Here is an 11,888-nt window from a genome sequence, read left to right as displayed (position 1 = left end):
GCGAGAAATACAATACAAATGCGCAGATGAAATCTCAAACCGTAAACAGGAACAAATAAAACCCAGCAGCCTTTTTCATTAGAAAGCCAAGTGATAGTTTAAGCCTTCGTCGTGGCATCGTTTCAGAAGAGCCAGAGCCGTGTGGGCTTGCTTGGCTCGAAGTTTTTTGCAGGCTGCCCACGCCAGTTAACGCCAACCCATTTAGGCGGCCGAGCGTCCTGTTGCACCCCCTGCATTCAGACCGGCTACAAAGGGAGGCTGTCAGACTGTGACAATGGGGAGGAGTGAGACTTGAAATGTCCTTCAAACAGCGCAGGACGGGGAGAGGGGAAAGGCTGCGCCCCAGCAGCGCAGGACGGGGACCGACCCGGGAGCCAGGCTCGGGACAGCCGGGGCTGCAGGGGGCTAGCGCCTGTCCTCCGCGGCTCTCCGGGGGGTCAACCCGCGCGGGTTTCTCACTCGGGATGTTTGATTTCACGCCGGGAGCAGGGGCCGGGAACATGGCAAACGAACTTGAGCGCTGGCTGGGCGCCAGCCGGAGCCGGCCCTCTTTTTTTGTTTGCCTTGCGGATTTTCTTTCAAACAATCCCGTGGCAAAACAGTTCCCGCTGGCCGGGTGCTTGGACACGCACGGCGAGAGGCGGGAGGGAGAAGCCGGCTCGCCGCGGGATGCCGCCGGCTTCTGCCTGGCCGGCGCGGCCGAGAGGGCCGCCCCCGCGCCCTGCCAGCGCCCCCGGCGCCGCGTCGCCCGGTGCCCTTCGCCCGGGGGGATTTCGTTTGCGGGGCTCGGGTGCACTTCGGGCAGGGGCAGGGGCAGGGGCGGCCGCGCTCCCCTCCCCTCCCGCTCTCTCTTTTCAGGACTTCTCAAGTTGGCTGTTCCCAGAAACTTTTTGTTGTGAGCCGCTGGGAGCTCTTGGCAGCCTGAAACGCATCCGTGCCGCAACTGTGCTCACAAACTAACGCGAAATCAAGCAGCCCGGTTTATTGGGAACTTGGGCAATTAAGGGCGGGGGAAGGACGACAAAAGCATCGTAAGGAGCAAATAAATTTATTTTACGACCACCCATCAGCAAGCCCCGCGCTCCCGGGGCAGGCGATGGCAGGAGTGTGCATGCCCTCGGGCTGAACTTTCACCTCGCGAACCCGGCCCGAGCGCTGCGGCTGCGGCTACGGCTACGGCCAGCGCAGGGCTCCGCTCCGGCACCGGCCAAGGGGTGTGGGGCCGGGGCCCCTCTTGAGACCCGCCCCTACGTCTTCGTCCACGGTGCAAACCGCAAGCGTGGGAGCGGAGTCTGCTGCCTCCCTGCCCTTTCCTAGCCCGGCACACGCCGGGTTTTCCACGCGCGGACAAGTTTTACTTGATGTGGGTAGTTTGTGCCTCATCGGCACCGGCGGCTTTCGCTACCGCGAGCCCCGCACCTCAGTGCAGCCTGCAGCCGCTCTGTCACGGCGTGTCTCCGTCCTGGCTCTCGGACCCTGCCTCGACGGGAGTTACGCCTAAGTCAAGCCCTCCGGTGGGTTTCCTCGTGCATCTCAGGGCGGAGGGAGGCCCGGAGTGCTGGTGGGAATCCCCAGCACCGCGCATGAAACCTTCATTTGTGCCCGAGGCATGACGGGCAGAGCAGAGCCGCGCAGTGCGCGCAGAGTAGCAGCAGCCAAGGGGGTGGTTGAGGCGCTTCAAGTGTCCGCGTGTTTCAGGCGTTTCAAGGGTACGAGTGTGTGTTAGGCGCTTCAAGGGTGTGTGTGTGTGTACGCTTGAGGCGCTTTGTGTGTGCATGTTTGAGGTGCTTCAAGGATACGTGTGTGGGTTTGACGAGTTTCAAGGGTATGTGTGAGGCGTTTCAAATATGCGCGTCTGGTTGAGGTGTTTCAAGTGTGTGAGTGAAGCATTTCGAGTGTGTGCGTGGAGGTGCTTCAATTCACTTTAATTGCGAATGGCTTCAGGTCTTCGCTGGAGAGAGAAGCAGCTTTTACATACAACACCGAGCCTCAACTTTCCACTTCTCGCCTCTTCGTTTGTCGGCCCCTTGGCGAGGCGGCTCGCGCCCCCCGGCTCCTCTCGCTCCCCGCCCCCAGCTCCCGTGCGCCAGAGCAAGTGCCAGGACCCCGCGCCGGGGGAGAAGCCCGGATCGGAGAAGACGGGCTCAGTTTCTCTTGTTTCTGGAGGCGAGGACAACTCTCTTGTCCTCCTGTGTGCGCGCTCGTGAACGGCCCCGCGGGCCAGGGGGGAGCGGGGGACACTTGCAGCCGGCGGAGCTCGGCGAGCAACCGCGGGCGCGGAGCGGCTCTGGGTGCCCCAGTTCCCGCGGCCTCGTCACTTCTCATTGTTGCCCCCAGAAATAGCCGAGCGAGCAGCTGGTTTCCATTGGGAACAACGGGGGGCGGCGGGTGTGCTGGGGGCGAGGGGAATGCACCTTATCCACCAAAGACCTTGAAGCAAGTGATTCACAATTAAACCGAATTCAAATGTCTACCAAAAAAAAATAAATAGGAAGTTTAAGTGCCCGCAGCCAGGACGCAGCCGACAGGCCGAGGGCAGGGGCACGACAGCGGCGGGGCCCCGTTCCTAGCGCCCTCACCGGAGGCAGCGAGCAGCGCCCCCGCCGCCCCGGCCCTCTCCACCGAGGCTGCCGGCGCCCAGGAAGCGTGAGCCGGCGCCCGGGCCGGGCCGCTTCTCCCAGCGCGGTGCGCGGAGCCGGGCCCGGGGTTTGGCCCGTGCGAGCCCCCAGCACCGCGCAGCCCCGACGCCCCCGGGAAGGGAAGGGCGGCTGCAGCCCGTGGCCCGCAAGGCGGCACCCCCACTCCCTCCCCGCCGCGGGTGGACTGCCCCCGGGGCCGCCGCTCGGCGCTGCCGGCACCACTTTGGGCTTTGTTTTCTCCCTGTCTGCTCCAGCCGCCAAGTCCGCGGGGCGACGGGAGCAAACAACTTCCCGGGCGGAGCAGGAGCAGGAGCAGGAGCAGGTGGACCTGACGTCAAGCCGGGCGCCGCGCTCCCGCATTGTGCTCCACCAGGCTCCCTGCCCGCGGAGGAGGCGCCGGGGAAGGCGCCGGAGGGGCACTGCCCGGCCAAGCACTCTCCACTTTTTGTGCTGCAACTCGCGCCCCCCCGCCGCGTTTCCGAGAGCATTATTAGCACTTCTGTGCAGGCCACTTGGCGGTCATGTGAGCGCTTCCTCTCCTGCGCTTACAGCCGTGTTGTTTTTGCCTGCTCAACAACACACACACACTCTCTCTGCACCCCCCCCCCCGCTTACACACACACGCGCGCGCGCGCGCGGGGGAGGGAGGGAGAGCGCGAGACGGCGCGAGCCTCGGAGAAAGCGCGAGACGCGGCGCTCCCGCCGCCGCCTGCCCCTGCCCCTGCCCCTGCCCGGGGCTGCGGAGCCGGCTCCGCCCGCGGAGGATCATCCAGCCCAGGCATTGATGCCGCCGCTGCTGGTCGTTCTCCTCTAATCCCCGGCCCTCCCTCCCTCCCTCCCGTGTCTCTGCTCGCGCGTCCCGGCGGCGGCGGCGGCGGCGGCGGCGGCAGCTGCTCCTCCTCCTGCAAAGACTTTGTATGTGTGTTTGTTTGTGTGGGGGCCAGTGCAGCTCCGCGCTCTCCCTCTCTCGGTGGCAGCTCCTCGGGACGCTCTACACACTGTCTCCTCTTGGTAAGTTTTCTCCCCCCTCCCTTTTCTCCCTCTTCAAGTCCCCGCTTTGACTTGTTACTTTCATCCTCTCTCCCTCCCCCTCCTCCTCTCCTCGCTGCTGCTGGAAAGTTTTTCAGCTCCGGCAGCTCTTAAGCGCGGTGGGTGCAAAATGTGACATGTGTCAAGCTTCCTCCTTGCAAATGGGTCACTTTGTGCGACCCCCCCCTCGGGTCACAGTTGTGACGGGAGTGGGGGGAGGTTGTGAGATGGGGACTAACTTGCTTGGGGTTGTTTGTTAATGTGCCTTGTAGTTTTGAAGTGGTTTTAAAAGTCTTGCATCCGGGCTGGGGGAGCACTGGGACCGGGGCAGCCAGGGGTTGACTTTTTTTCCCTAGTCCCCTCCTCCCCCGAGGAAGGAGAAGCGCACGGTGTCTTCCCGAGGAGGCTGCGATGTGAATTGAATCCCCTGTTGTGTGCGCCGCGCTGCCACCTACCAAACTTCAGCTAGGCTTTTAGCAGCGCTTGGTGCAAAATGGAGTTTCTTCTTGAAGCCCAACTTTTAGTTCAGATGCACAATGCAGGCACCGCGGGGCGCTGAAACGCTCTGCTGGATGATGTTGTTTCAGTGGGAGGGGGGCTTTCATTCCCATCCCATCCCTGCCTTGCCTTTTTTTTTTTATAGGGAAATTTAGGCACGCGTAAAGAAACATGCCCCGCTTCTTCTTTGTGGGGGGGTGTGGGGGTGTGTGTGTGTGTAAAGCTTGCACACAAACACCTCTCTCCGCTTTCCAGCCTCCCTGGCCCGTCCCTAGGTGCATCAGGGGAGGGTGGGGACCTGTGATCTCGCCGCTGATCTGGGCGCTGGCCCGGCCGGCTGCACGTGCACTCGGAGGGCTTTGCTGCGGAAGGTGTTCGCCATCTACCCTCTCTGGCCAGGGCCGGTTATTACATGGTACTTGATCTTGCCTACACAGGCAGTTCCCGCCGCCGCCCTTGGGTCTCCTCCACCTTCGCGATCCCTTTTAAATGTACTTGCCGGCTAGAGTTAACCTTGAATAACAGCAACAGAAAACGTTAAACCTAATACAAGAGATGAATAAATAATCACGCCAGGCCTATGCGATTCCTGGGGCAGTTATAGCTTGTGGTGGGAACTTTCTCCTGGAATTTTGCTTTTGAAAATCAGGAATAGTCAGAGACAGAAAGTTGTCAAAGTTTGATTCTGAAAAGCTTGAGAACTAGTGGGCTGGGAGCTTAGCAGGGTTTGGTTGTGAGGGAGGGAAGGACAGGAAAGGGAAGAAAAGACCAGGTGCTAAGAGACTTGCTCAGGTTTCTCTAGGACACCCCACCTGTAAGAGGGAACCCCCCCCCACACACTTTTGAGAATATGGGTGACCCAAAAGATGGAGATGAGAACTTTCAGAAAAAACCCCACATAGCGGGATATCACTTATTATCTAGATCAATACAAGCTGCTTGTTGTATATTAGAATTTAAAATGGCCAAGGTATTGAACTCAAAGAGGTCAAGGTAAAGATGACATAGAGTGTTTTTGTTTTCTTCCTCTGTTCACAAGTTAAACTTGTTTCAGGCTTCTCATGACTGTCTTAACAGTCAGTTCCTTTTAAGGTTGAACACCAGTTTTAAAAAGGAATAATCCTTTATTACTTTGAGCATTGGTAAACTGTCTAAATTGGGTGTCAGAGTGAAGGGGGGGGAAAGACTGAGGTAACTTTTGGGTCATGCTGTAAGAGAGTAATTGTTCTTGGTGAGAAAAAGGATTTGACATATGATGGTAGCTGGACCAGAAAGAATGCTAGTGAAGTGTGTGTGCACGCGTGTATTTAAATCCCTAAAGTTTTAAAGTTAAATCCCTACCCTAAATTTTATAGTCTCATCTCTTAATAGAGAAGAGGATGGCAATAAAGCCACAGGAAAAGCCACAATACTTTTCACTTGAGCAGCATTTCTGTTTTTAGGGGCTTTTATTTTACTTTTTAATAATAAAAGAAACTTAAAATGTACCTTTTGAGGAGTTTTTATTATGTTCCTTTGCTGCTTGGCTTTAAGTGCCTGATCCAAACCTCATTGACGACTATGGGGGTCCTGATGTGGACATCAGTAGTCTCTTTATCAGGCCCTTGGTAACTTAAATACTTTTTGAAACTGGGGAGTTAGCTTGTGAAAGTGAAATGAAAAATAAACTTTAAGAGTTGTGTGTGTGTGTTTACACCTGGTAATTTAAAGTTGCCAAGGAAAAGATATTGCTGCTAGTAATATTACTATGAAGAAAGTATGGTTCATTAATAAACTGTTTTCTTTAATGTTACTTTAAACCTGCATGGGCAAGATATTGATTCTAGTGTTTTAGAGAGGATATTTTTAAATGTAGCATCATATTTGGTGTCTATAATCAGTTATTTTTGCATGAATTAAACAATTCATAGAAGAAACTAATTTGTAGTGTGTTGTTGGCAAAATGATGGTGTTGCTGGGTGTTTGTTTGTTTTTTGGTGGTACATCTGAAAAAAAAAAATTCACTACCCAAATAGTAAATTAGTAAATACTTGAAGAATAGGAAAGGGTTTCAAAGCAAGTATTTTTAGAATACATATAATATTCTATTTGTATATTCAATCTATATATCATTTAGTTGCTTTTAATGTGATGCATAATCTGGTATGTATTTTGATAACAACATATACTATCTAAAATAGTTGCTTCAGATGAGGCCTCATATTAAATTTACATGAGGTTTTAACAAAATGAGCTCAAACACTTGCAAGTTAATCCTTATATGTGGGTTTCTTTGGTTTTGTGTAGCAGGGGTGACTTTTAATTTTTGTGATGCATTGTGTGTGACATTTATAAAATAAACTCTTAATTGTTTTGTGACTTTTTTCTGTTATTTTAGCATTGTATATATTACAAGTCTCTTTAAACACCAACCAAGTTGATGCTTATAGAGTGCTTGAAAGATTAAAGGGACTATATGAGCTAGTAAATGAACAATACTAGTGTTTAACAGTGCTAGAGGGAAAGTGTACAAATGCAATTGGTGTATTGATTTCACGTTTTAAAAATGACTAAAACTCAAAACATTAAATAATCACATGTTGCTTAAATAGTTTAAATGGAGTTCTAAAATAGAAATGCATCTGAAAAATATTTTAAGAGTAAAGACTAATTCTTGGTGTCATTTAAGATTTTTTTCCTAATGTAATAAAAAAATTGTTGTGCACTTCTGTTTTTCAGGTTTGATTTAATTGAAATAGAAAAACAAATTTGATCATTTGAGAAGATGCACTTAATTCAGCATGGTTCAGGAGGTATTATATTCTCGTGGACTGAGAAGAGCCCAAAACTCCTGAGTTCTGCCAATGATTTACTTTATGGCTTTGGAAATGTTGCTTAACTTCTGTCTCCCATCTGCTAAATTAAGTTAATGACTCTTATCTACCTACCTGGCAGATGTGAGGATGAATTAATTAATGTTTATTAAATGCTAAGTATTATTTTTCCCCTCCTCTCCCTGGTTTTCCAGAGCAATTTAATTCTAGTAGTGGCTGGAAACAGAATGAGTGATGGGAATTGTCATGTTGTTTCTCTCTGAGTCAAGTCATAAAGAGGTCATTTTCTTGTATGAACTGAAAGTGATTTAGGACACAGGTCACTAAGAAGTACTCATGGTATGTATGATTGTTCGTGGAGAAAATTGCAAATCACTGTGAATCTCAGAAATGCTATCAAGTCCATTACAAAAATTGAATACTAATTTTTGGCGCACTCAAACTGATTACTCTTTTTAAACTTTGTGACAGTTAGTGGCACTAGAAATAATGTAAAGTATCTAATTTTTTCATACCAATTGCCGCATACTTCTCAACAATCCCTTGTTAAAAGGGCAGCCTTCATTTTAGACCTAACTTTTCTCCATTTTGACTTTATATTTTTCTAGATTGTAACTTTGAGATTATTGGCACTATGGAAACTGAACTAAACTGATGTTATAGAAAAAGTTAGTTACCCAATATCTTAACCTTGGATAGTCTTAAGATTCCAGCCATATTCAATTAGGAGCTTTTTTTTCCACTTTGGGCCTACAAAGGTTGAAGGTGCTTGTGCTGTTGAAGAAAATTGAAAGGTATTTCTAGATCTGATTTTCAAGATTTGCTAAAGCAGCCTCCAAAAATAAAACAGAGAAAGAGAGAGAGGGAGAGGTCAGGAGAGTTAAAAATACTAGTTACCTCTTTTTTTCTCTTTTAAGATTCCTAATAACACTTTCATTTGTAGAATGTCTAAAAAGTTTATTCTTATTTATCACCAGAGGTGGATGTTTGCAGATACGAATTTTTATTATTTTGTTCTTTTCCCTTTCTTCATTTTTATTAGATTTGCATGTGAAGTTCAGGATTTTTTAGTATCAGAAATTCAGATATGAGCAGCAGTGAAGACCCACATGCTGCTGGAGAGGTAGTTAGCTCTGTTAGTCTGAACTAAGGTAGAAGGCAGGGTAGATTTGCACCTTTATAGACTACATCAGGGATGCATTACATAAGCCTTCCTAGGCAGAGGGTTTACTTCATGAGGTGCTGTGAAGGGACTGCAGGAAGCAGAACTGCTAAAAAGAAGCAGTGATTATAGTGTTAAGGGTAGGGAATAGGGGAGGAAAAAGGAGTGAGCATTGCTAGTTTGTGTTAAGTATGGTCTCAACCAAAACTAGGGCTTATTCCATTACTTGAATTACTTTTTATAAGTTGTATGTCCCTCAATAGGTTAACTGCTTTGTTTTTCTCTTTCCTACTCACTTTGCATCTTAGCTGTGCCCCCTCCTCTTCCTTCCCCTTCTCTACCCACATTTCGTGTCCTAATCATTGCTTTCTGCTTAGCAGCTTTGTTACCTGCAGTCCCTTCACAGCATCTGATGAAGTAAGCCCTCTGCTTGTGAAAGTTTATGCTGTACATCTCTGATGTAGTTTAAAAAGGTGCAAATCTTCCCAGTCTGCTGTCTTGTGCTGCCACCACACAAGTAGGTGAAAATCACATCTGCAGTATGCTGTGGTTTTGGTATAATACAGAGTAGCATGTGAACAGTAGATCCCAAGTTATGTAGAGAAGGGATAGTAAAATTAGATCAGTTGGTGCTTTTTAATAAAGGGCTTTACATTCCTATCCTAAAGGAAATTAAAATAAATATTGAACAAATTATATTTATCAGTTTATGAAGTCTTATTGCAAAGTAAGCTGAGGAGTGGAATATGAGTAGATGCAGACTCTTTTTTTAGCAATTTGGTTTGTTTCTTGTTGCTGGTGATTGAATCACGGTGTCCTTTCTACAACTAGGGTAGAGGGTGAGACTGTTCTCTGTCTGGAGTTTATCAATAACACACTTTTTTTGTGAAAGTTTACTGCAGAAGACAAGTGTGATTTCCTTGTATACCGTGTACTAAATATAGTTTGAGTATAGATATTTGATGATAAAATGTTTGGCTGCAATTTCACTTAATAGCAAATATTTCTAATCAATTAGGCCATGCAGGTGAATGAAGACTTGCATTCATACAAGCCAGAACTTGAGCTTAACATTGGGAAGGGGCATGATAGCTACCCTGACTCTGTTCCATTAGCCATTTAAGTGGGTCCTGTGTGGCTTAAAGGCCACTTTCCCTATAACCTCAACCTCTGGGTAGATTCTTGTTTACTCTTCTGATTCATTTTGCCCCACCCTCTGAAATGGCATAGGGAGGACCTCAGTCTGTGAAGACATCAGAGTCCCTTCTCCTTTTTCACACACAGCACAAATGGCATCCTGGGGCTCCTATACTTTTGGGAGCTACTCCCTAAACATACACACAAATTATTGTTATTAATTTTCAAATCTGGCTTTTACTTAATCTATTTTTGCCTCCATAATGCTGTGAGGAAAGCAGAAAATCAGCTAGACCCCAGTTTGCTTCATTCCCAAATTGGCATTATTTTTTTTAAGTTACAGTTTAAGGCAGAATTGAATTCCTTGTGTCTAGGCAATTTCTTTTAAAAAACCCCCCAGCTAGTTTCTATGGGTAGATATTTATATTTTTTAAATAAGATTTTGTGTGGTTTTATGGCATTTTAATTTGAGAGATTGGAAACAACTCTGTTCAAGTTACTCTTCTCTGATAATGAGATAAATTTTACAACATTTCTGTGAAATTATTAAACAAAATCTTGAAACCATAGCTCTACAGTAGCCCAAAATTTGTAATGAAGCAAAATGGTGTGAAATGTATTTTAAATATATGTATACTTGTTGTGGTAATTCATACATATTTTTTTTTAAAATGAACTTACTGTAAATTAATTTTACCAGAGTGATAGTTGTGGTGTGTATTTCCATAGAAGGATGGAGATGGGAAGTGCCAATTTTCCATGCCGATTTGCTTCTGGATCAACTGTTTAGTTCCATCCTGATACAGATGTTAAGAAATGCAGTGTGCCTGTGGAACCTGAGACCCTCTCCATGAAAACTAGCAAAGGGCAATCACATTGTTTTAGATAGTCAGATATTAAGGAATAAATACGTGTTGCTTTTTGAATCAGTTTTAGACCTGACTAAAACAGCATCCCAAAAATTAAATGCTGCACATACTATTTTGACTTGCGCTTCTCAGTCTACCCTAATTCTAGCCTTTAAAAATTGAATCTTTAGAACTTTTCTTTTCTGACACTTCGCTTTTTCTGTTGTGCCACTATTATTATTAATATTTACAGGTTCCATTGCATTCTTTGGTATTTGACCTAAACAGCGAAAGAAGCTGTGACGAATGTGTAGTAAACTCTGCAGTTGCCGATTTTTGATGTTTGGGAATTAGATCAAAAACTGTATAGCTTTACCATTCACAAATAATACAGGGGAAATTGGGATGAGTTGGCTGTGGGAAGCCACTGTGGTTTTGGAAAAGAGTGACAAGTCCAAAATAAAAAAGCTGGGGAGTGTGTAGGGAAAGGAGCCAAGAAAAACATGAGATTGGTTAGAAGCCAGAACAGACAAAAAACAAGGAGATGAGTAAGTGGTGAGGAAAATACATAGAGACCTCAGGTTTACAGAAAAGAAAAGTCATATCACCCTTATTTATTTAATACTGCATGTGAGATAAGTTTGGACTGTGACTTCTAAAGAAAGAAATAATGAACAACTTAATTTTTTGTGAACTGGGACCAAAATCATTCCTGATGGAAGTAAGTAAACTCTATTGGCTTAACTAGAGCTGTGTCAGCTTATGCCATCAATGGCTTATACTCTAGATTCATCTGAGGAAATTTCTTAAATTTTATTAATGATTTTGTGCCTTTTGAAAGCTACTTGGTATTTGTTGCAGTGAAGGTCAATCTTTTTTATTTAGTGCACATTTAAATAGCACTTTGCTGTGGTGTCACAAGAGAGACTGAGGTCTTTGGAAGAGGAAGAGAGGTAAAATTAAAGAAAGAGTTTATAGAAAATACAAGTGATATCTTTTAGAGCTAAGAAAACAGTAATTGAAATATTTATGATTCAAGGCACTTCTGTGTGAGAGAGCAGAGACAGGATTGTGGTTTCATTATAGTACTTACAGTATTCGCATGACCTAAAAATGAAAGCACAAAAGCCCTAATGCAGTCAGGTATGCACAGACTGTCAAGACATGCATAGCTGATGAACTGTTATGTTCTTCCCAATACCAAAGAGTTCTCATAGTCTCTATGTAAAAAAAAATCTAACTGAGGAAATATGATTATAGCAGAAATGATGATTATCATGTCTATAGCACAATAAATGTAACGTAGAGGCTAAGCAGGTACTGATTTTTTTTTCCAATGAAAAGCTAAAATGTGTGCAGTACACAATAACTGCAAAAGTATGTTGTAGAATGCATATAGTTAGTAGTTTATAAAATCACTGTATTGAGTATTCAAGAATTTTTTAAGGAAAGTGCTAGAAATGCTTCTGTTTGTAAAAAGGAATTAAGGGAGAAATTAGTTGAGAAAGATGTTGCTGAACTGTTTTTTGTATGAATAGTGTCTAGTGCTAAAGATTTGCTTAGCATGTGAAATAGTAGCTGACTTACTGTGTTTACCCAAATCCAAGATTACTTTGAATTTAAGAAGATGACCCCACCAATAATTAGATTCTGTACATGGAAAATTTATATACTTAAAAATATTTTTCCATTTTAAGAATCTAATTAGTGGAACATTGTCTTAATTTCATTCTATCCACTGCTGTGGAGGGGAGGCAAGGGG

General features: G+C 46.1%; 1 protein-coding gene across 11 annotated transcripts in view; it reads left to right on the top strand.

Moving 5' to 3' along the window:
* The first annotated feature begins 3,027 nt into the window (after positions 1-3,027).
* Positions 3,028-11,888, top strand: part of FOXP2 (forkhead box P2) — a 651,774-nt gene continuing 642,913 nt past the window's right edge. For 5 of the 11 annotated variants that reach the window (XM_090042257.1, XM_090042255.1, XM_090042268.1 and 2 more), the window contains exon 1: positions 3,029-3,650. The gene's annotated coding sequence lies outside the window, so the exon portion shown is untranslated. Of the gene's footprint in view, positions 3,651-11,888 lie in introns of all 11 variants that reach the window. The other 6 variants (XM_090042267.1, XM_090042263.1, XM_090042252.1 and 3 more) reach the window with 3 other exon arrangements.

This window comes from Crocodylus siamensis, chromosome 4, assembly GCF_052110815.1.
Source record: "Crocodylus siamensis isolate JL-2025a chromosome 4, ASM5211081v1, whole genome shotgun sequence".
NCBI classification, from domain to species: Eukaryota; Metazoa; Chordata; order Crocodylia; family Crocodylidae; genus Crocodylus; species Crocodylus siamensis.
This window is presented reverse-complemented; position numbering and strand designations above follow the sequence as displayed.